Here is a 24423-nt window from a genome sequence, read left to right as displayed (position 1 = left end):
CATATATTTTCCTTTACTAGTAGGCTTTTTTTCTTCATATATTTTTTTATTTCTTATTATGGCCTTTTTCTTTTTGATTACAGAAGACCCTTTAACATTTCTTGTAAGGCCAGTTTAGTGGTGATGAACTCTTTTAGTTTCTGCTAGTCTGGGAAACTCTTTATTTTGCTTTGCCAGGTAGAATATCTTGGTTGTAGGCTTTTTTTTTTTTTTTCCTTTCAGCACTTTAAATATATCAAGTCTCTCCCTTCTTGTCTTCAAAGTTTCTGCTGAAAAATCAGCTTATAGTGTTATGGGGGTTCCCTTGTATGTGACTCTCTGTTTTTCTCTTGCTGCCTTTAAAATTCTCTCTTTGTCTTTAACTTTTGCTGTTTTAATTATGACATGTCTTGGTGTGGGTCCCTTTGGGTTCATCTAGAGACTCTCTGTGCATCCTGTACCTGGACATCTGCTTCCTTCTTCAGGTTCGGGAAGTTTCAGCCATATTCATTAAATACATTTTCAAAAATTCTCTCTTTCTCTTCTGGGACTCCTTTAATGCAAATGTTAGTGTACTTTGTGTTGTCCTATAGATGTTGTCCTTACGTGTTCTCTATCACCTAATCTGTTGTTAATTCCTTCTAGATAATTTTTCATTTCAGCTATTTTATTCTTCAGCTCTGACTGGTTCTTTTTTTAATTTTCTAATTCTTTGTGAAAATTCTCACTGTGTTTGTCTATTCTAAGTTCAGTTAGCATTCTTATTACTATTGCTTTGAACTTTTTATCAAATAAATTAACTCTATTTCATTAGAATTTTTTTCAGGTTTTCTTTCTTGTTCTTTTATTTGAAACATATTCCTCTGTCTCCTCATTTTGTTTAACTTTCTCTGCCTCTATAAAATTAGATGAAACCATTATCTATCCAGTCTTGAAGGTGTGTCCTTATGTAGGAGTGTCCCTATGCAGTCTGCATATGTCCATTGGCTTTGGTGGGAGAGCTGGATCTTAAGAGATCATGGGCTGCATCTTCCCCTAGGGTGCACTGGCAGCCAGTGTTTTGTTGGGAGGTATGGCTGGAACTGAAGGGGCTAAAGCCAGATCCAGGTAGGTGTGAGCTGGGCTTCTCCTATGCTCAATGGCAGTCACTGTCCTATGGGGGGAGGGGTGGGGCTAGAGCTCAAGTAACTGGAGCAGAAGCCCTTTGGGAGTTGCATTTTCTCCCAGGTGTGTTGGCTATTTCAGCCTTTATTTGGGACATGGTTAGGGACTAAGGGCTTGGTGTTGCACTTCTGTGCTGGTTACACCTATTCACTGGTGTGTGTGACTTAGTTAGAGGCTGGGTCTGTGCAGAAGGTGTTGGAGCTGTGCTACTGAGCTGGTTCTGCTCCTTCCCAAGTCTGCATGTGGACGTGCATGCCTGAAATGGTGGTTTCCATCCTGGAGCTGTTTTTACTCCCTCCCAAGCGTGTGCATAGAGGAACATGCTGCCAATGGCTGCCTCTGCCTAGTCAGAAGTAAGGCTGGGGTCAGAGCTGGCTCTGTTCCTTCTTAGTGTGCACGTTGTCATTGGCAATGGAAGTCTCCATCTTAATGGGACCAGTGCAAGAGCAAGAGGGGTGAGAGCAAGAGCCCAGTGAAGGCTGCACACTAAGGTGATCCTGGAAAGCCAGCCAGAGCACCAGGCAGTTTTCAATCTGCTGCCTCTGTGCTGTGACTGGGAGAAGGGAAGTCTGTGCTTGTGCTCTTCAGGGTGAAGTTTCGGTTTCTTACAGCCCTTCAGTAAGCCTCACTGGGTTTTAAGCCAGCTTCAGAGTCTCATATTCCAACTTTCAGATCTCATGGAGGATACCCAAACTTGTGATATCTCCCTCCTCTTCTGGGTCACCTGCTAGGGGATGCAGGTCCTGACTAACTTAATTCTCTTCTCTTCCCACCAAACTCTATGTGGATCTTTCTTTACAGTGCTGGTTATAGAAGAGTCATTCTGCTAGTCTTCAGGTCGATTTCAGCAAAAGTTGCTCTATACGTAGTTGTAGTTTTGATGTGTTCCTGAAAGGAGGTGAGCTCAGGGTCCTCCTACTCTACCATATTGATATTGCCTTCCAGGCTCTTTTTCCGTTTTTGTTTTTTGTTTACTTGCTTTTTTCTTTTCTTTTTCTTTTTTCAGCCTCCATTCTGTGTCCCCTTATAGCCTTACCATAGTCTAACAATGAACTCATATAATTTCTCCCTACACTTGTGTATCTTTCATAACTTAGGCATTATAAAAGGCATCTAGAAAGCTACTCTAAAAATATGTGTGTTTTTTTAGTAGTTCACATATTAGTTGTGGAAGTAAAAGTATAGGGATTTAAATACAAAGAGATTTTCTAAAATTCTCCTTTTACTTTTGATAGTTTGTTAAGACAATTTTTTGTGGCTGTAAAAATAGTATCTGGAAATTAATTTGTCATGTACTCTCTTGCCTTTTACCCAATAATTTTACCCAATTCCTTTCACTCCCTTTTAATGATATCTTTACAACTCAGGACTTCCTTATATAGTTCAAAAGTCAGTGAAATGCTATTTAACATTCATTTATATACCCTTTAGTATTTCCATATGTCATTCTTAGCTCTTTACAAACACTAGCTAACTTAAACCTCAAAAATCACCAAGAGGTAGTTGTTATTATTAGCCCCATTTTACACAAACAAAACAACATAAAACTCAAGACTTAGAGTTAGTAATTATTAAAAATCAGGATTTAAAACCAAGAGTCTGACTTCAGAATCCAATATGTTATGCTACTTCTCAAAAAAACTGCAACAACAAAAACTTCCATATTTTTATTCAAACAACATACTTCTTATACCAATCAATCCAGATTTGGCAATAAGTAAGTTGAAGCTGATTTTGACCATCTAATCCATGTAGCAGGGACCTTTCTCTTTCTGAAAATATTTCTCTTAATTAGCTGCTTCTTTAAAATGGCCCAATACACCATTGTTTAGAAAGTTCATATACATACATTGCTTGTTCACATGTCTCCCACATAATCAGAATCATCTAAGACCAGGTCTTGGCCTTGTCAAACAACTTTAGAAGACTGTGAATTCCCTAAAATTGTATAGAAAATATTGTATGCCTATTTTTCCTGAATATGTTTCTATAGCGTTTATCAAATTCTTAAAATGAGCAAAAGAAGTAAAAACCTTTTGTTTTACATGTAATTAAATCAAGTACATATAGGATGTTCAGTGCAATAATAAGGAGTGTTTGCATGCCCTATTTTATTTAATACTGATGGCAGCAATTCTTAGAGGGCAATACTTTGTGGATCTTTGTATTCCATAGGTTTTTGTCAAGCTTTTAATGGCTATTTAATAAATATCTGTTTAATAAATTAATGAAGTGTTTGGTGTCTGTTTATATATCATAAACAGTTTGCACATGATTCTACAACAATCTTCCAGCAGCAGAGAAACTATATCATCAGTGTCAGACCTAATTATCAAAGAAATTCCTCCACTTTCAACTGAGTCATTTTAGAAACTATAATATGACCTATTAGTATCTTTTAAAACAGTAGAATCCATTGATTACAAAGTCATTAACATAATTAAATATGACATTGTTTTTTTGAGAATAGCCATACCAACATGTGTGAGGTGATATCTTATTATGATTATCCCACATTCTATAATTGCTGTATTTGCCTAGAACTCTGTAGGTTTTTCAGACCACAAACACTACAGATTTTAAAACCCAGGTTTGACCCTTCAGCTAAAAGTGTTAAAAACAGGGAACTCACCCTATAGGATAACTTCTATTTCCAGATTTTGTCATCTCTCTATAATCTGTCTGCTTTCCTTATCTTTTTTGAAGGTTTTAAGAAGTTTACTTTTTGTTTTTTATGTTTGTTTGGTATTTTGCTTAGAGCTATACCTATTATCTGATGAGCATCAGTCTTCGAGGAGCTTACTCGGCTAAAACTGAAATAGAACTAGCCAACAGTGCACATATTTTAAATATAAAAAGGAGAGGAGAAACATTTTACACTTATCCAAGTATTTACCATTTGTGGCATTCATTTTTTTCATATATGTAAGAGCTTTGTATCAGTTGAGGTTCTCCAGAGAAACAGAATCAATGATATAGATATCTATTGAGGTACATAGACATATATATATAAAGAGAGAGAAAGACAGAGACACAGAGATTTTAAAGAATTGGCTCCTGTGATTATGGGGCTAGCAAAGTTTAAAATCTGTAGGATAGGCCAGCAGGCTGGAAACTCAGGCAGGATTCCTATGTCACAGTCTTGACACAGATAACTTTATTCTTTGGGAAACCTCATTTTTTTCTCTTAAGACTTTCAAGTGATTCGTTGAGGCTTACCCACGTTACGGAGGGTAATGAACTCTCCTTAAAGTCAACTGATTATAATTGTTAATAAAATATAAAAATACACTCATAGTAACATCCGGACTAGTGTGTGAATAACCAGCTGGGCATCATAGCCTAGTCGATTTGCTAATAAAATTAACCATCACAAGTTTTATCTACAGTCATGTTCCTTCAGCCCAGAGAACTTCCACTATTTCTCGGTGCACATCTACCGGTGGTAGATATCTTAGCCTTTGCTTATATAAATCATTTTTATTTTGCCTTAATTTTAAAGTATACTTTTGCTGAACATAGAATTCAAGTTTGACAGGTTTTTATTATTTTCAGCATTTAAAAATTAGTTTTGCATTGATTTCCCAATTGCATTTTTTTAAATCAGAATTCAATAGTGTTTATTTCCCTTTATGTAATATATTTCTTTTTTATGGATCCTTTGAAGTCTCTCTCTCTCTCTCTCTCTCTCTGTTTTCTCTTCCCTCTCACACATTATTTGTTCTTTTAAGGAATTTAACTGTGGTGTTCTTATGTGTAGATTCTTTGTGTTTGTTTATCTTTCTTAAAGTTTTTGGAGTTTTGTAACTGAGGGATAGATTTTTATTTTGAAAAAAAATCAACTACAATTACTTTTCTGTCCCCAAATATAAAAGCTTCTTGTTTGTTCATTTCAATATTTTTGTCATCTCTAGAACTGTTGCTAACTATCTGTCCCCTAGGTAATATTCTCTTGCTTCTTCACATGTGTAATAACTTTATGCTGGCTATTGTGGATGTTTAATTGTTGAGAGTCTCTATATTGATGTCTTCCTCTAAAGAATTTGGCTTTTGTTTTAGTAAGCAGGTGGGTCATCTGGGTCCTTTGGTGGCTTTGTTTTTTTATTCTTTCAATGTTTTTTCAGAGTAGGTCTATGGTAGCCCTGATGTCAGGGTGCTATTCCTAAAATATAGCCTTTCTGGCATCTTAATTGAACGTCTCGTGTGCTCAGTGCAATCTCTCCAATCTATTGTTTGGAACATCATCCAGTAACATGTGACAACCAAAATTATGGTTTGGCTCACAGCTCTCCCAGCTCCACCCCCTTGCTCTGCAGGTCATTTGTTACAACATGTATGAAACTTAAGGGCATTATGCTGAGCAAAATAATCGCGATGGAAAGACTAATACTATATGGTATCTCTTACATGTGAAATCTGAAAAAAAAAAAACAAAAAAAGCTGATCTCATAGAAACAGACTAGAATGATGGTTGCCAGGACCTGGAGTGGAGAGGGGAAAATGGGGAGATGTAGGTCAAAGGGTACATTCAGTTATAATATGAATAAGTTCTGAGAGTCTAATGTGTAGCATGATGACTACGTTAATAATACCGTATTGTATACATGAAATGTGTTAAGAGTAAATCTAAAACATTCTCACCACACACAAAAATGAGCTAATTATGTGAGTTCATGGCTGTGTTAATTATCTTGATCTTGATAATCATTCACAATGTATATCAAATCATCAAATTATACATCTTAAATACAATTATATTTGTCATTTATTCCTCAATAACACTGGACAAAAATTTTTACATTGTAAAACCATCTGTTGAATATTATCAAAGGCATGTTTAGATGTCATGAAATAATCTTCAGTGAAAAATAAAAATCATTTTACTAATTAAAAAAAAATGACCCATAGAATTAAGCTAGCATGATCTTAGAACTCATTCTGTGATACCCTTGCCACAAGGATTATAGTCCTGGATCTGTGTCACCCAGCATATAAAAGGAAATGCTTTCTGTATTTTATTCAGGTTATAGTTGCTCACAGTGAGAAGGTGAGTGTAGTAGCCATTGCTCTGACATGGCTAAAAGGGAAGAAACCTTACATTGTGGTTTTAAGGAAATCACCTCTATTTCCCATAGTATTTCTTTTGTTTCACAGGCTTGAGGGTATCTGTCCCATATATATATATATATATATATATACACATATATGTGTATATATATATATATATACACATATATGTGTATATATATGTGTATATATATATACATATACATATATACACATTTACTTTTAAAAAGGTTGTTTAGAATGTGGATATATAATATATAAAACAGATGTTATTATAATGTAAAACATTTGAAAGTCAAAGTCAAGATTTAAACAATCCTGTCCAACATTATTTCAATACATTTTAACATGTACATTTTACATTTCATATATACATAAATATCATATTTTGCATATACTTAAATTTATTATCATTTCTATTAATTATTCAGTGATGAATATTGCTTTCTAGTTACTCACAAATTTAGCCTTTGAACAATTTTGACTTTAGTGAGACATTTTAAAGGTGGTTTTCTGTTTGGACAATTTATATAAATTTTATAAACTGTATATCCCTTAAAATTTTCAGGACACAGTACTTTTAACAATGAATTAATAAACACATTTGGAAGACCCCTTCTTTTAAAAACTTAATCCAAATTTACATTGAATCCTAAAACTGTCACTGTTACTAGATAAATTTTTGGTGGTTGTAGAAAATATATTGGTTTTATTTAAATCCAATTCCATTTTAGGATAATTGAAATAATTCAAAATAATTAATTCTAGTTAGGCAATTGATTTATAGAGTTCTATTTCTGAACATCGCCTTTTTGCAGAATAAAATTATATTTACTCTGTATCTCCTTTAATGACTTTGAATTTTAAATGAACTTTAATTTTAAATGTAGCATTCAAAGGAAGAAGATAATTATCCTTATTGACTCATAGTCACCTGTAAACCAGTATATTATGAACTTTTCTTTTTAATAAGAAACAAAGTTATATTTCAGAAACATCATCTTATCATTTGGCATTTTCCATGTGAATGAATTTTGGCTATTTGTAAAAGATCTGAATATTATATTTTTAAGCTTAATGGAAGAATCATAAGCACGCTTCTTTTTAAGACAAAATTAATTTTCTTAATTTAATAGTTTCCAAACATCTAATCATTAACATCTATTTTGCCTTCCAGATGTTACAAAAGATTTGTAATATCAATGCTACTATTAGAAGATATTTAAAATTGCAAGTATGCCTTTCAAAGCAAAATATCATTATACAATTTTAAACATTTTAATATATAACTATGTTGACTTCTGAAGTGGATTCAATGCGAGTCATAGTTTAAAGTTTTACAGATCTAAAACATTAATAATAAACTGTTTCTAATATTAGTAATATTTAGACATGATGCTAATTTAAGTTTTGAAACACCCTCTGTAAAACTTTAAACTTTAATTATAATATACTTCAAAATATTAGAGATTCAAGGCTACTGAATCAAAATATCAATATCTTCTTAATATAACTATATTTAAGAGTAGAGCAAATTAATCTAATGCCTGAAGGGGTCACAAGAGAATCTCTTTATTTCTGGTTTTAGGCAGAAAGATAGTTCAGCTATCCTAGAAATGTAATACTTAAAACTGAAACAATACAATACCAGTTACTTTTTATTTATTAATCTCATAGTCTAAAAAATTTGTACACTTATGTTATTTGGAGAATTGAAGTGATATTTTTATCATTCTGTAATTAGGGTAGATGTACTTTTTAACAGCTTAATTAAGATATAATCCATATGCCATACATTTCACCTACTTAATGTATATGATTTAATGTTTTTTATAAATACAGAGTTGGGCAACCATCACCAAGAAAAGAAACTCTGAACACATTACCAGTCTCTCCCCATTTCCACCAATTTCTCCAGCCCTAGGCAAACACTAGTCTACTTTCAGTCTTTATTTGTCTATTCTGAAAATTTTATATATATGAAATCATAATATGTGGACTTTTGCCTCTGGTCTCTTTCACATAGTATAACTTCAAGATTCATTCATGTTGTAGTATGTTCCTGTATTTATTTTCATTGCCAAATAATACTCCATTGTATGATATATCACATTTTGTTTATCTATTCATCAGTTGATGGACATTTGGATTGTTTCTATTCTTTGACTATTATGAATTATGTTGCTATGAACATTTGTGTACATGTTTTTGTGTGGATGTATGTTTTAATTTCTGTGGGATATACACCTACCTAGTAGTGAAATTATTGAGTCATATGGTAACTCATATGTTTCAAATTTTGAGGAACTGCTAAAATCCCCAAAGTAGCTACAGCATTTTTTTAGTCCAACCAACAATGTATAAGGATTTCAATTTATCTATATCCTTGTCAACACTTGGCATTATCTGTCTTTTGTATTATAGTTGCCCTAGTGGGTGTGAAGTGATATCTTATTGTGATATTTGTTGTATTTTTCTAATGACTAATGATGCCATTAGAAAATAGCACCTAATCACGTGCTTATAGATTATTTGTATATCTTTGGGAAAAATGTTTATTCAGATTCTTTGCCCATTTTTTAATTGCCCTACCTGGCCTTTTATTACTGAGTGGTTAAGAATTCTTTATATATTCTGGATCCAAGTCCCTTGTCAGATACATGCTGTGCAAATATTTTCTCCAGTTCTGTCAAATACCTCTTCACTTTCTTGATGGTATCCTTTGAAGCACATGGGTTTTTAATTTTGATGAGGTACAATTTTTTCTGCCTTTTGTCACTTGTGCTTTCACAGTCACAAAGATTTACTGTTATGTTTTCTATGTTCTATGATGTGCTTGGAGTTAATTTTTTGTATAAAGAAGTGGTTCAATTTCTTTCTTTTGCATGTGGATATCAGTTGTCCAGGCACCATTTGACAAAGAGAAGATTTTTTTCAGTCATTACTTTCTTCTTCTTTTTTTTTTTTTTCTGCTTTCTCTCATTCCTCTTCTTCTGGTGCTCTCATTATGTATATTTTGCTATTCTTGATGGTATCCCACAGATCTCTAATACCCTGTTCACTTTTCTTCATATGTTTTTCTCTCATATTGTTCTTCATATTCCATAATATATATATATATATCAATCTATCTTCAAGCTAGTTTATTTTTGGTTCTCCCAGCTTAAAACTACTATTGAGATCCTTTAGTGAATTTTTCACTTTGGTTATTGTACTTTTCACCTCCAGAATTTCCATTTGACTCATATTAATACTTTCTATCTCTTTACAGATATTCTCAATTTGATGAGACCTTGTCATTTAACTCTTTATTTCTTAAGTATGGCTTTACTTTAGTTTTCTGAGCATATTTATAATAGTTGCTTTGAAGTTTTAGTCTGCTAAGTCTGACATTCAGTCCCTCTCAGAAAGCAGTTTTTGTTGCCTGATTTTTCCTCCAGTGTATGGGCTACACTTTTCTATTTCTTTGCATGTCTCATATTTTTTTGTTATTGTTATTGAAAGCTGGATATTTTAGATAATATATTGTGGTAATTCTGGATACTGATACAGCCTCCTTCTCCAGGATTTATTGTTGTTACTGTTAGCTTGACTATTTGTTTAGTGAATTAGCTGAACTATTTCAGTAAAGTTTATTTCCCCCATAGTGTGCAGCCTCTGATGTCACCCTTCATAGGGCACAGCCTTGACCATGTTCACAATCACCCTGGGAGACAATGGTTTTAGCAGGGATCTCTTTGATTTTTTCCCTGATCTCTCTTAAATCACTTGCATCACAGCTTGTTAGCCTCTACTAATTGCCAGCTAATTTATCTATTATTTTCCATAGGGCTCTGGGACATGAATTGTTCCACAGTTTGATCCAATTAAATCTTACTCTCCTTGCAGGAATAGTCTTTGAGGCCAGACTTTGAGACTTGTTCCAACCTCAGTAGAACTCATCTTCTTTGCCTACTTCTCTGTTAAAATTCTAGCTGCTCTATGGTTTAGCTTGTCACTCTTATGGAAACTTTAGAGTAATTTTCTCAGAATGTGGTAAGGTAAGGAATAATTTCCTGGAAGAATGAAAATATTTCCCATCTGATATATTCAGATATAGGATTGGCACTATAAATGTACACATATTAGAGTGACAAACTTAAGATTACAGGATTTTATTTCATTGTAAGAATAAACATAGTGAATTAGATAACCAGTAGCAGTCAAAATTAGCCCTATTTATATAAAACATAGAGTGGCCTTAGACCTATATTACAAATCTTTTCTTTATACTATTTATTTTTTAATAAATTCTATATAGAGGCTGATATAAATGACTATTATTTTATAATTTTTAGCTCTTTGCTACAGATATATTGCACGTAACTTCACATATATATATATGTATACATATATAATATTCACAGTTGCATAGAATGCTACTTTTAGGTAGGTCAGCCTAAAAATTAAGAAATTGTGGAGAAATATCTGCATTATAATATTCCCATATCTTTTAAGAAGGTTTGATCCCTCTAGGCAGTAATAGAGTTTATGGTACATTAATTTATAGAAAAATTTCTTGGTATAGTTTAGATAAAGCAAGAATGTGTGACAGGTAAGTAAAGCAAATTCACTGCTTAGATATAATTTTTATTATAATGGTGATGGAAGAGTTGCTTTTTGGGATAAAATAATGACACTAGCATAAAGTGTTATAGATGATTACTAGAGAAACTATACAATTATTTTATAAGTTTTTGTAAACTCATTTATTTAGCAATATTAAAATTGAATATATTGTGCAATGCCAGCATGCAATTAAATGCAATTCTTGCTTTTAAAAATTTAAAGGTATAATGGTATATATAGAATCTATAATAATTTCACTGTAGTAAACAAAAAATATAGTTAAACATTAAAAACTAAAGCATCTGAAATTCTGCCTTATTACCACACTAATACTTTGCTGTAAATAGAATGAAGCTATAGTTGCTTGTCAGGAATAGTGATGGGTTTTTCAGAATGACATTCTGCCTCAGGTTGATCACTTCTTTTCAAAGATTTGGTTTCTTATCCTATGATTCAGAAAGCTTAGTTGCCAACAAACCCTAAGATAATCAGTTCTTAGCAGACATACTTAAAGGAACAAAATTCACAGTAAAAAGTTTTGTAGCTAAAGTCAATTAATTTCTAATGACAGTTATACCTGCCTCAGGTAAAATGTAATTCTCCAAATTCCCGAAAGGAATTATCCAATACAATTATTTTGGATTAGTTAGGAGGCTTTGGTCTCAAAATCTCCATTCCATACATTAGAAATAAAACTGAAAAACAAAAATGTAGTGAAATTGCTATATGTATGAATAATTTAATCAGAGAGTGGATTGTGACCACATTTGCATTCATTGCATACAAACTTTCAGGACTACCAAAGAAAATCTATTTGTAGTAATTGACAAAATTTTAAAAATAATAATTATAAGTGGATGTCCATTTTCTAGAATTACATATCTAGACTGGATTAAACTGTTAATTTTGCTGAATTAGCTGTGAGCTTAGTCTCTTTTGTCTTGTCAACTTTAAATTGAAGGGTTGTTTAGGTATATTTTATTTGGTTAGAAGGAATGGACTCACTCAAATATCTTACATATGGGAACAGGAATTGTTATAAGGATGCACACACTTATAACATTAACAAAATATGTACAATTTGACCCAGGGAAATGATCAATTGTAGAAAGAGTACAACGTCTACCCTGTAATGTTATACCATTAATTTGGCTGTTCTCCCAATGGATTCTTTCTCTTTAGTTATTGTGCAACTTTTAAATTTATTGTGACTCAACTCCAAATATCCACTTACTTATCTATTTTGTGATACTCCGGCTTAAATTCTGTAAACCACATTTATTCTTTGCCACTTAGTTCCTAAGAAGCTCTGTCAGTAGAAGACATTAGAATGAGATAACAAGGCTGGACAAGGAAGAAGAGACTTGCTCCTTCCTTTTTATTTCCTGTTTTCTCCCTGTCTACTTCCGGCTCCTGTTAGTGTCAGCCTATCTATTCTTACTCACCAGGCCTACAGTTCTTTCCTTTAGCAGCAATGAATCCAGTGTGCAGATTTTCCAACACTTGCATAACCAGTTTAATTGCTCCCCCACCAAAGACAACAGTACCCAAGAAGTTGGCATTACCTCCTTAGGGACATGGGTCTCAGATCCATGAGGCCTCTCCTCTAAGCTTCTAACTTTAATAATTACAGCCTCTTCCTTATATTCTTGCAGTCCTAGATAGCAGTTATTTCCTACAATTGTAACCTCTGTGAAAACTTAGTATTTTTTTTTTTTTTTAGTTAACTAATCAAAATTTATACCTAGTTAAAATTTTCTTAGATTAACTTCTATTCAAATAACTGGTGTGGTTTCTGTCTCCTGACTGGACCCTGACGAATAAGAAATTTGTTACAGCAAAAAAACCATCAGATATTATTTGGGAATTGTAATGTTCATGTTATTGGTCTTTAATGCAGTGGCATGTATTTTGGCAATGGAAAACAGAATGCTAGCAACCTCTGACATGCATTATCATCAGTTAAACTCATTATTACATGTCTGCCTTGAAATGCTTCCTGAAGCAAGTGCCTCAGCAGACCAGATAGCTACTGCACTTTTTAATTATAGTAGTACTGATGACTACAGGGTCTGTATTTCAGATCCTCTAAGTTCATTGAAGTGTTCACAGAAACAAAATGACATGCTCACATCTTTAATTTCTCAGGCCAAGACACCATCAGCAAACACATACAGTTTCTGTGACTACCATAAAGCATTCAGGGCCAATATGTCTAAAACTAAACACAAAGTTTTATTGCTTGGGTTGCAGAATTGCAGTGTAAGGTAAATTCACCGCCTTGCAATTCTTTCACATGCATGTTACAGCAATGACTGAACATCTAAACTTAAATGGACCTAGAAGAGACTGAGGACCTTGAACTTCTCAGTCACTCTGAATTTCTGGAAGCAGCTTCCCGTTACTTTCCTTGCTTGAATATCCTGTAATAATACTATTTGTAGCAGTTTTATTTCAAAGAGATTCTAGTTTTATTTAAGAGTAACCCCCATGACATCTTGTTGTCACTAGGCCCATAAACAGGGACCTAACACAGCATGCTCCAGACAGGCAAGTACAAAAATACACCAGGAGGAAATAGTTTATGTGGCAAAATAATTTCAAGATTTTGTTAATTCATATCCAAAGAAACAAGTGAAATATGTGTGGAAATATATTCTAAGAATGTTAGATGAATTAGGATAGGATAAAACACTGAATCAAGTTGAATTTATTGATATGAATGAACTTACCAGAGATTCTGGATTAATGCATTAACTTGTACACCTGGAAATGGCTGTGATAGTTTACTTAGTTGATTGACTAAAGTTTGAACTTAACCATGATCTGCATTTAAATGAAGTTGAGATGCTAACTCACTGAAACTTCCCTGAAATAATTAAGGGAAAGAAATCCAAATAATTAAAGAGTAAGGAATATTGTTGTGGAGTTTTCATATGTGATATACATTTCTACTCTCTCAGTACATACCCTCATAGGACACAGAGAATTCTCCATTAAGATATCAAGAAATATATTAGTAGGTGAAACATCAGTATCCTTGAAATATGCTGTGTTAGTTATTCTTTGTAGAACAGGTATGATGATAGAGATGACGCAATAGAAATGAGCCTTCTATTTTAATAGAGATAACTGAATACCAGAAATATAGATGCTAGGTGGCAGTGCTTAACCTGTTTTCACTGAAAACGACAGCAGGGATAAAGGATAAAGTGGCATTTAGAAAGTTTTGATCCACAGGGATGTTGGTGGTGGTTAAGTGATCATGGTGCCTCTACCAATGAATATATACTCTGGTTACTAAAAATTTACTTGATCTATATTACAACAAAAACAAGACTCCAAATCTGGTGGCCAGAAACCTAAATTGATTCATCACAATAATAAATCATTTTTGTTCATCCAGTTTCTAGGACTAAGCCCGTTCATAGGCCTAAATTATGTGTATTGAAGGCAAACCTAGATTCTCTTGAGGAAGGACCCAGCAACACTGCCACAAGTATATACGTCAAGTATATCCTTCTTTCAAGCATACCCCAAAGAGGATTGCATTTAATAGAGCAATTGCACACTGTGAAAACATAAATATCTAGACCTTTGGGAAATTACTGAATGCTTTCTCTGAATTGTAGCAAATCATGAGAGTACAAAATCATCTAATTGTTCATGGTCAACCAGCCAAAATAATATTTTATTTAATTCAGATGATAAAAAGATTTTAACCTAAGTTTATATCACATTGAGCCCAATATGTTTGAGGTCTCTTCCTATTTCTTCAGTTCCTCAATATATAATAGAAATAATTATAATTGGCAACTGGTGGAAACCCCACATTTGACATCTAACCAATGATATAGAGCTATTATAGTAGGAAAGATGAAGTGGAAGACCCTAGAACTTCCTTTTCTTCCAACATAGTAGACTAGAAACAGCATCTCATTCTTGGAGTACTGTAGCTATTAGGGTAAACATCAAAATCTTGAAAGATGTGTGATCATTCCTATAGTGGCACTATTTTACTTGTCTCTTTTAGCTGTGCAGAGGGTGGGTGAATCTTGGAGAATATGAATTGTTGTATCTGAGTCAGGTAGAGACTCCAGTTGCTTCCACTGTTCCAAGCATATTTTATTTTATGGAGCAAACTGACACATTTCTGGGCACTTTATATGCAGCTATTGACTTGAACAATGCAGTTTCCTACATATCAACTGGAAAAGGCAATCAAAAGCTGTTGCACTTAGCCAGTGGGACCGACAGTATATTTTTGGATATTTTGCCTCAGGACTATATCAATTCTTTTGTTCACTGCAATAACATAGTCCACAAAAGATCTTAATAGTTTGGATACTCCATGTAACATCACATTGTTCCACTAATATTATGACTTATTGGACTTTGTGAACAGGAAGTAACAAGAACTTTAGATTCCTTAGAAAGATCTATGTGACACAGACAATGGTATAGAAACCCCAAGAATACTCAGGGGCCTGCTAACTCAAGGAAGTTTCTAAGAATTCAAAGATCTGGAACATGTCATGATATTTCCTTCACATTGAAAGGCAAGTTTCAGGAAAAGAACCATCAGAAAAAAACTCAATACTTGATGGGCCTTTTGGGTTTGGGAGTATCATATACCTAAGGTAACCTATAAGTCTGCCAGCTTTTAGTGAGAACCAGAGCAAGAAATGTCTTAGCAGAAATTCTAGGTTGAAGTCCCAGTTACTCTTCCACTTTGCCTTATGAATAAAAGATCCAATATTTTTCAAGGTGTCTGTGGCAAATAGGGATGCTGTATGAGACACCTAGCAAGACTAATAGAAGAATCACAGTGAAGTTCTGTGGTGTTTTTGAGAAATCCTTGCTCTCCTTTGCAAACAGCTATTTACCCCTTTGAGACACACTTCCCTGCTTGCTACTGAGCCCTAAAAGACACTGAACACTTAACTATGGGAGAAATGACTATTTACCTATACTTCTTATTACAAAATGATGTTATCTGAGTGACCAATAAGTTTGGGCATTTGCAGCAGCAATCAATCAGCAAGAGAACATATAAAAACTAGAGCTTGAGAAGTTCTGGGAAGCACACATAAATTGAATGAGTATATGGCTTAAACTTCTTTGATGATAATTTCTTTTATATTGCCTCTTTTTCTCAATTTGTACCTATGGCTCTTTTGGAAATCCCCTATGAACAATTGTCTAAAGAGTAAAACATCCAGGCCTAATCAACCAACCAGCCATTATAGCTTTACTCAGAGGTGGCCATAAAGAAAAGCTGGAAGGAAAATATTCTAGTGTTCAGAACTTCAAGTGTAATATTTGGCTGTTTACTTTGTCTAGGCCAAGTGATGGCCAAAAGACCAAGTCTACATTAATTCACACGTAGATGCTAATGATTTTCCTGGATAGTTAGGAACTCAAAAAGAACAGGATTGAAAAACTGGTGACTGTGAAGCCTGGGTACGAGGTGTATGGATGGATCTGTCAGAGTGGGTACAGAGTCTGAAAATAATTATGTCCTATTTGAATGTTCCCCAAAATTCATCCACTGCAGAAGAGCTTCTTAGGTTGACAAAATGATACATTCTATGGACTTTAGTCAGCCTCTTTTTCAGCCATGAAATTCTTGCTCAATGCATCCATGGTAGCCATAATGGCAGGGATGGAGACTATTTATAGGGCTTATCCACATGTATGTCCTTCTCCAATGTTAAACTACCCAGCTACTGCTGAGTTCCTTACCTGCCAACAGCAGAGACCAACAATGAACTCTGGTATGGAACCATTCTCTGGGGTGACCAAACAACCACTTGATGGCAGGTTTATCACATTGGACCACTTACATCAAGGAGGGGACAGAGATTTGTCCTCACTAGAATAGACATGTATTCTGGATATGGATTTGCCTTCTCTGCCCTTAGTGCTTCTGCCAACATCACCATCCAAAGATTTATATTATAGCCTATTCATCATTATGACATTTTGTACAACATTGATACTGGTCAAGAAACTTATTTCATAGCAAAATAAGAGCAGTAAAAGGCTTTTGCTCATGGAATTCATTGGTCTTAGCAGCAGCTGTCCTAATCCATTGATGGAAAGGCCTGCTAAAGACTCAGAGTGCCAATTTAGGGGAAAAAATTACAAACATTTGAAAGAGTGGTGTTTTATATTTTAGGGCACAACATATGTTTTAATCACTGACCAACATATTTGCTCTCTCCTATATCCAGAGTACATAGGCCTGGGAATCAAAGAGAGGAAGTGGGAATGACTCTTGCTACTAAAATAGCTTAAATCACAGAGTTTTTATTTTTCACCCTCTCAACTTTGATCTCTGCTCTTTTGGAGGTACCTCCAAGGAAGGAAGATTTCCACCAAAGGTACAGCCTTGGTTCTATTCAGTTGCAACTTGAGAGGTCACCTGGCCCTTTTCTGCTTTCCATGCCACTGAACCAACAAGAAAACTAGGCGTTTACTCTACTCACTGGGGTGACTGACACAGATTACCAAGGGAGAAGTTGGTTGCTACTAAAAAATGGGGGCAGGAAAGATTATATTTGGAACTTAGAGAATTCCTTGGGCTGTCTCATAATACTTTAATGTCTGATAATATAAGTTAATGGAAAAATACAGCAATGAAAAAAATAAAAACCACTAAGGTTTTAGAGCTTTCAAGAACCAAAGTTAGAAGAACCACAATTAGAAAGGAAACATGACCAGATTAGCTTAAGGCAAAGAAAACGTGGAAGGAGTTCTGGAAAAAGGAAGTTATAAATATCAATTGTGGCCTAAAGCCTATGCTTAAAGACAAAAGAGAAATGGAATAAATAATGTAAGACTGAAGTTATAGATGTCAATTATGCCCTCAAGATCAGTTACAGAAGTGAGGAATTCCTTGCTTTATATATTTATATTGGTATTTATATTTATATATTTTATTCCTTGTTTGTTGAACGTATGTGTGTGTGCATGTGTATGTGTATAATTTCTTCTCTCTCTTTCTTCCCATCACTATTTTATCTAAACCTTGTAGAAGGTTAAATTTATAACTCAATATCAGAATTGACCACTCAGGTAAGGGGATTTATAATTCAGGGAACAAAATATGCATATGTGACTGTAATTGAGTTTGTGGATAAATTAACATAGATCAAAGATAGGTAATGTGACAGTCTCCCGGACTCAGTTACTATAACTGTTGGAATTGTATACCTTTTTATTTCAGCAGAGTGTAAGAATATCTTCACTTAAATAAAAGATAGTTGCATCTTATTCAGTGAAAATATAAATTGCTTTGTTGTCTTATGGAAGTTAAAATATGTATAAAAAAGCATGTGTGAAAGCTGAGTGGCCAAAGGAACAGAATATAATAGTTATTAAGGTTTTCTTTCTCAGATTCAAACCCATCCTCTTATGATCTTCTTTGTGATGCTGGTGCTGGGATTCTGCAAACCATGTATTTGTTTTGCTGGCTCTCTGTTGTCCTCTGTCAATAAGGAGTGTTGGAAGAGTGGAAGGCTAGAGGAGGAAGAAAAGACTTGCTCCTTCTTGGTTGCTTTCTGTCTACTTGTTTCTGTGAGCATTACCCTAGCTACTCTTAACTCAAAAGGCACAGTTCCTTTCTATGGGAGATGAATCAAGTTTGCAATTTTCTCCACATGTGCAGGCTCAGCTTGACCGTGCCCCACTTTGAGACACCAATACCAGAGGCCAGCGCCCCCTTCTTAAAAGTCTGCCCTGGGTATCAGACAATTATGTTTCAGGAACTTCAGCAACGTTGGCCAACACCTCCTCCTCAGAAGCCAGAGTTTCAGCTCTGTAGGGTCTCTTGTCTAAGCTTCTGTCTTAACAATTCAAACCTCTTCCTTTTATTCTCCAGTCTTAGGGGCAGTAGGTGTTTCACTTTAGGGATGATAAACTTAATGTTTCTTCCTTCCTTTTAAGTTACCTATGTACAAAATCTCTATTTAAATTTTCTCTATTCAAATATCTGGTGTGGTTATCTCTTCTGACTGGACCTTGACTGATACAGCTACCCACTGATAGATTGTTTCCATTTGTACACTGAAATTCCCGTAAGAAGAAATTTTTTTGGCCTAGAATATCTTTTTCTGCTGGCAGCCCACATTTTGACTGATCTTAGATGAGGGGCCTACACCTGAACAAAACTCATATAAATGAGTGTAATACAGTGAAAATCACCCAGTACAACTCATGATCACCTAAGGCCATATTTTTAAAATAATTTTTAAAAATTTTATTTATTTTATTTATTTATTTTTGGCTGCATTGGGTCTTCATTGCTGTGGGCGGGCTTTCTCTAGTTGCAGCAAGTGGGAGCTACTCTTTGTTGTGGTGTGCGGGCTTTTCATTGTGGTGGCTTCTCTTGTTGCAGAGCACGGGCTCTAGGTGCATGGTCTTCAGTAGTTGTGGCACACAGGCTTAGTTGTTCTGCACTAAGGCCATATTTTTAATGAGGCCTGTAGATGGAGCATCTCTTAAGAACCTGGGAGTATATCAGGAACTGTGATTTACAAGTTTAGAATAAGATATTACATCCTAACTTGCAGGGGAATTTGGGGTAGTAAATGAAATGCATGCAAAAATGCCTGATGTGGTACCTGGCATGTGTTTGGTATATTATTCTTTAATGATTTTATCTTTTAGTTTGTCACTTACATTTAGGAATAAGTATATATTAACATATATTTATTCCTTAAACTTAAACAAATAGTGTGGACACAATAGAAGAAATATAAGGGTCTCCAAACCATCTGTGTGTACTATTGTCTGTTATCTCTTGGATGGTTATATTTCCTGTGCTCAGCTGATCTAGATGTTGTTTATACTCTTTCTCTGAGAGATTAGATACTGGTGCTTCCAAACTAAATTCCAAATAAACTATTTGTTTACCTGCCCTATTTATAAACACATGTTAATCCTCATACTCCTGAGTTCCAAATGTGAAACAGGCATGACCTTTTTATAATATTGTGACTGTGTTATGGGATTTTCCATTTTTAATATTGGGGTCCATTAGTATCTATCTGTGGAACCATCAAAAGCACTGGCATTCACTTTTTTCAATTTAGATAAATTAAAAGAAAAAAAAAAAGCAACCTTACTAAAACTCTGTGCATACTGTTTCAAGGAATAAGCAATCTTGACAATTTTTAGAAGCTGCTCACTTTTGTGCCAGAGCCAGTCTTCTGAATGAGCTGTATGCAGTTCATTTCAGATATATTGATTTCACTGATTCTACTGCAGTGAAAAGATGAGGAAATGGGATATCATGGTGTAATTTCTCTGTCAGTGAAGTCTTTAATAATTTCTAGAGGTTCTTCTTTATTGGATTTCAAACTTGGCTTTGCTTATTAGATTAATACTGTGCTTTTCCTCCTAAGATTACAGAGCTCCATGCAAAGGCTTTGGAAAGAGTAACATTTAATGTAATAAAAGTGAAAAGACACACATAAAAAATGAGAAGGTGCTGTGTAAGCAGGAGGGTTGGGATGAAACAGTAAGAAAACTAGGTAACAGAAAATTTGCAAATTCTCAGTAAAGGGTGTTTCTGCCAAATCCCTGAAAGATAGTAGATGTAATAATCCGTGAGTCTACACATAAAGAAAGAAAGGGATAAAGACTCTGTTAAATTGATCATGCTTTATCCACTATCTTTTTTAAAAATTTTGTAACAAATAAAATAATATTTATTTATGAATAAATATTTATGAATAAAACTTGATGTGGAACAGCTTAACTAGCAAGTGTACTATCTACAACTGTAGACTTTCTAAGGTCTCAAGCTGCTAAGTGGAAGAGAGAATTCAGCAGTCTGACCTCTTTCTATTAACGCTCTGATCACTTTCTCTCTTTTTCTTTTTTATTATGTTCTTTCATCCTCAGAAAATCCATTTAAATGTCAAGAACAGATGGGAAAGCAATAGGGCAGTAAGACCAGTTGATGCAATTCCTTTTTAGTAATTATGCTTAAGAAATATAAATTGGGAGCTTGTACCAAAGATTTCAAAATAATTAAATCTATGCAAGTGCTGTACAGAAGAAATGTGACTTTCATTTAGTAGATCGTATTCTAAAAATCTTCACTTTCTGACAAACTATGCAAGTTTTGATAGAAGATGATTAACTAATGTGTAAATTTAATATATATCATATCCTCAATGAGGAAAGTTAATTTCTCATTTTATGTAATTACTCTTTCGATTAATTTTCAGAATATTTATGCAGATGTAGGAGTTGGATACTAACAATTATTAAATGTTCCTAAATAATAGTTACTGTTCTAGACCCTTGATAAAATTTATCTCATTTACTCTTTACTAAAATCCTATAGATTTGGTATTTCCACTTCTGGAAAGATGGAGTGTAAGTACTTTTATCCTATTCCTCCCACTAGAAAGAACTAAAAGCTCTAGATACTTTATAGAAAACAAACTCTGAAATGTGGAGAGAAGACAGACCAGCTAGGAGTCTTGGGACTCAAGGAATGATACATTGGTGAGAACAAAATTTTTTCATTTTGTCCCATTTTCCCCAGACTTGGTGTTAGAGAAGCTAGCAACCCAGAAATGTCAACAGCCACAGACAAAACAAACAAACAAACAAACCAAAAAAACAAACAAAATGTGGCTCTCCACAACCAAAGACCAGGAAAAAGGGGCAGTTCAATAAGACAGAAATATTTGAGTCAAAAAACTGTCTGTTTCAAGCAAACACCACAGAAAAATCTGTGGCCCTATCTCCACCCCAGCAAAAAAGGCTGAGTGGGGAGCCAAGACTAGGGTTACAACAGAGAAGCCTGAGTAAGAAGCCAGAATTTCATCCTGTCTCCCAGTGTGAATGGAGACCAGATGGGGAGCCTGTATTCCACCCTTGCCCTGTGAAAATGAGGCATCCCTCCTTACTGGGATGGCATAAGAAAAGGCCTTATGAAGAGACAAGTTTTCATCACCAGTCAACATTAATGAGCCCTCCCTCTTCCAACAGGACAGTGGAAGTCATGTGGGGAGGAGTAACAAGGCATTCTTGCCCCTTCAGGCCATCTTGGTTCTCCCAGAGGCACATCAGCAGCTGAAAATTTCACCCAATAATGAGGAACCCTCTCCCCAGTCAGTGGAGGCCAATAAGGGAACTTGGAATTCCACAACTACCTGGAAGTAAGGAAGTAATATCCACCCTCCTTCCCCTTCTTGAGTGATGTCAAAAAACTAGTTAATGCAAACAAACAAATTACAAAGTTAAATAAGATACAGAGTCTCATAATATAATACTCAAAATGTCCAGTTTTCAACTGATAATCACTTGTCATACAAAGAACAAAGAAAATTTCAACTTGAATGAAAAAAAAGTCAGTCAACAGAAATCAACACCAGCATGCATGACAGATAGGGTGGAATCATCTGACAAGAATTGGAAAGCCATCATAAAAATATTTCAACTAGCAATTATGAATATGTTTAAAACTAATCAAAAATATCTCCTCAAAGAAATAGAAAATACCTGCAAGAAAATAAAAGATATAAAGAAGAACCAAATATAAATTCTATAACTAGACAATGTAGTAACAACAAAAACAAAGAACCAACAATGATGGATTTAACAACAGAATAGAGGGGGCAGAGAAAAGAATCAGTGAACTTGAAGATTAGAACAATAGAAACCACTCCATCTTAACCTTAGACAAAAAATGGGCTGGAATTATAATAAACAGAGCCTCAGGAACTTGTGGAACAAAAAAAAGATATGACAGTCATGTGATAATAGTTCATAAGAAAGAGAGGGTGAGGCTGAAAAAGTTTTCAGAGAAATAGTAGTTGAAAATATTCCAAATTTGGCAAAAGACATAAACCAACAACAAATGAAATTGGTGAAGGGGATTAAAAGGCACAAATGGAACATTGGGATTGACACATACACACTACTATATATAAAATAGATAACTAATAAGGACCTACTGTATAACACAGGGAACTCTACTCAATAATCTGTAATGGCCTATATGGGAAAAGAATCTAAAGAAGAGTGGATATATGTATATGTATAACAGACTCACTTTGCTGTACACCTGAAACTAACACAGCATTGTAAATCAACTATACCCTAATAAAAATTTTAAAAAATAACAAAGAGATATCATTAAGAAAAAAAAAAGAAAAAAGAAAAGTTATGGGGATGTAATGTACACACAGGAAATATAGTCAATAATTTTATAACAATTTTGTATTGTGATAATGGTAATTGGACCTAATGTGGTGAGTATTTCAAAAAATATAAAAATATTGAATCACTATATTATACACTGGAGACTTATATAATATTGTATGTCAAGTGTAACTTAATTTAAAACAATTTTTTAAAAGATATGAACCAACAGATTCAAGAAGTTGAGCAAACCCCAAACAGTATAAAACTAAAGAAATCCATGCCAAGATACATCATAGTCAGAAGCCTGAAAATTAAACACAGAAAAAAAATTGAAAGCATAAGGTAAAGGAAAAAAAGAAACCCAGATCAGAAAAAAGAAATAAAACTGTCCCTCTTTGCAGATGACATAATGGCTTTTAGAAAATCCCAAGCAATCTATAAAAATAATTCCTAGAACTAATTAGAGGGTACAGCAAGTTTTCAGGATATAAGATAAATGTACAAAAAATCAATTATATTTCTATATACTAGCAGTGAATATATAGATATCAAAATTTAAAAATATAATACAATTTACAATCGTTCAAAAAAAGAGAGAAATACTGAGGTATAGACCTAAAAGAACATGCCTTGAACTCACACATTGAAAACTATAAAATCCTAATAAAATAAATCAAAGAAGGTATAAATAAGTGGAGAGACATATTTGTCCATATCCTGGAAAACTATATATAGCAAAGATGCCAAGTATACAGGTTTAACACAATTCTTATCAAAATCTTCAGCAAGACATTTTGTAGATTTGGCAGGATAATTCTAAATGTTATGTTCCAAGGCAAAGGAATTAGAATAGCTAAAATAATTTTGAAAAAGGAGAATAAAGTGGGAGAAATCACTCTACCCTATATTAAGACTTATCTAAGTCTTACATTTTATGCAAAAATTACCTGAAAAAGATCATAGATTTAAATGTAAAATGGTAAACTATAAAATTTTTAGAAGAAAACATATGAGAACATTCTTGGTCATAGGCTTTGGTGAAGTGTTCTTAGATATACCTCAAAGGCATGATCCATAAACAGAAAAGTAATAAATTGGGTTTCATCAAAATTAAAAATTTTGCCACGTTAAGAGGATGAAATGAAAAATTCCATATTGAGAGGGAATATTTGCAAACCATATATCTGGTAAGAGACTCATATGTAGAATATGTAAAGAACTTGCATAACTCAAATGCAACAAAAAATACAGTCCAGTTAAAGAATAAACAAGAGACATTTTACTAAAGATGATATACAAATGGCAAATAAGCACATGAAAGATGTTCAATATCACTAGTCAGTAGGGAAACACAAATTGAGACTAAGGAGCTATACTACTGTGTTGGGGTTCACAAGACAACCCCAGGTTGCTGATTTGCTAGGAGTACTCACA

Source organism: Balaenoptera physalus (assembly GCF_965194825.1).
Source record: "Balaenoptera physalus genome assembly, chromosome: 4".
Lineage (NCBI taxonomy): Eukaryota > Metazoa > Chordata > Mammalia > Artiodactyla > Balaenopteridae > Balaenoptera > Balaenoptera physalus.
This window is presented reverse-complemented; position numbering follows the sequence as displayed.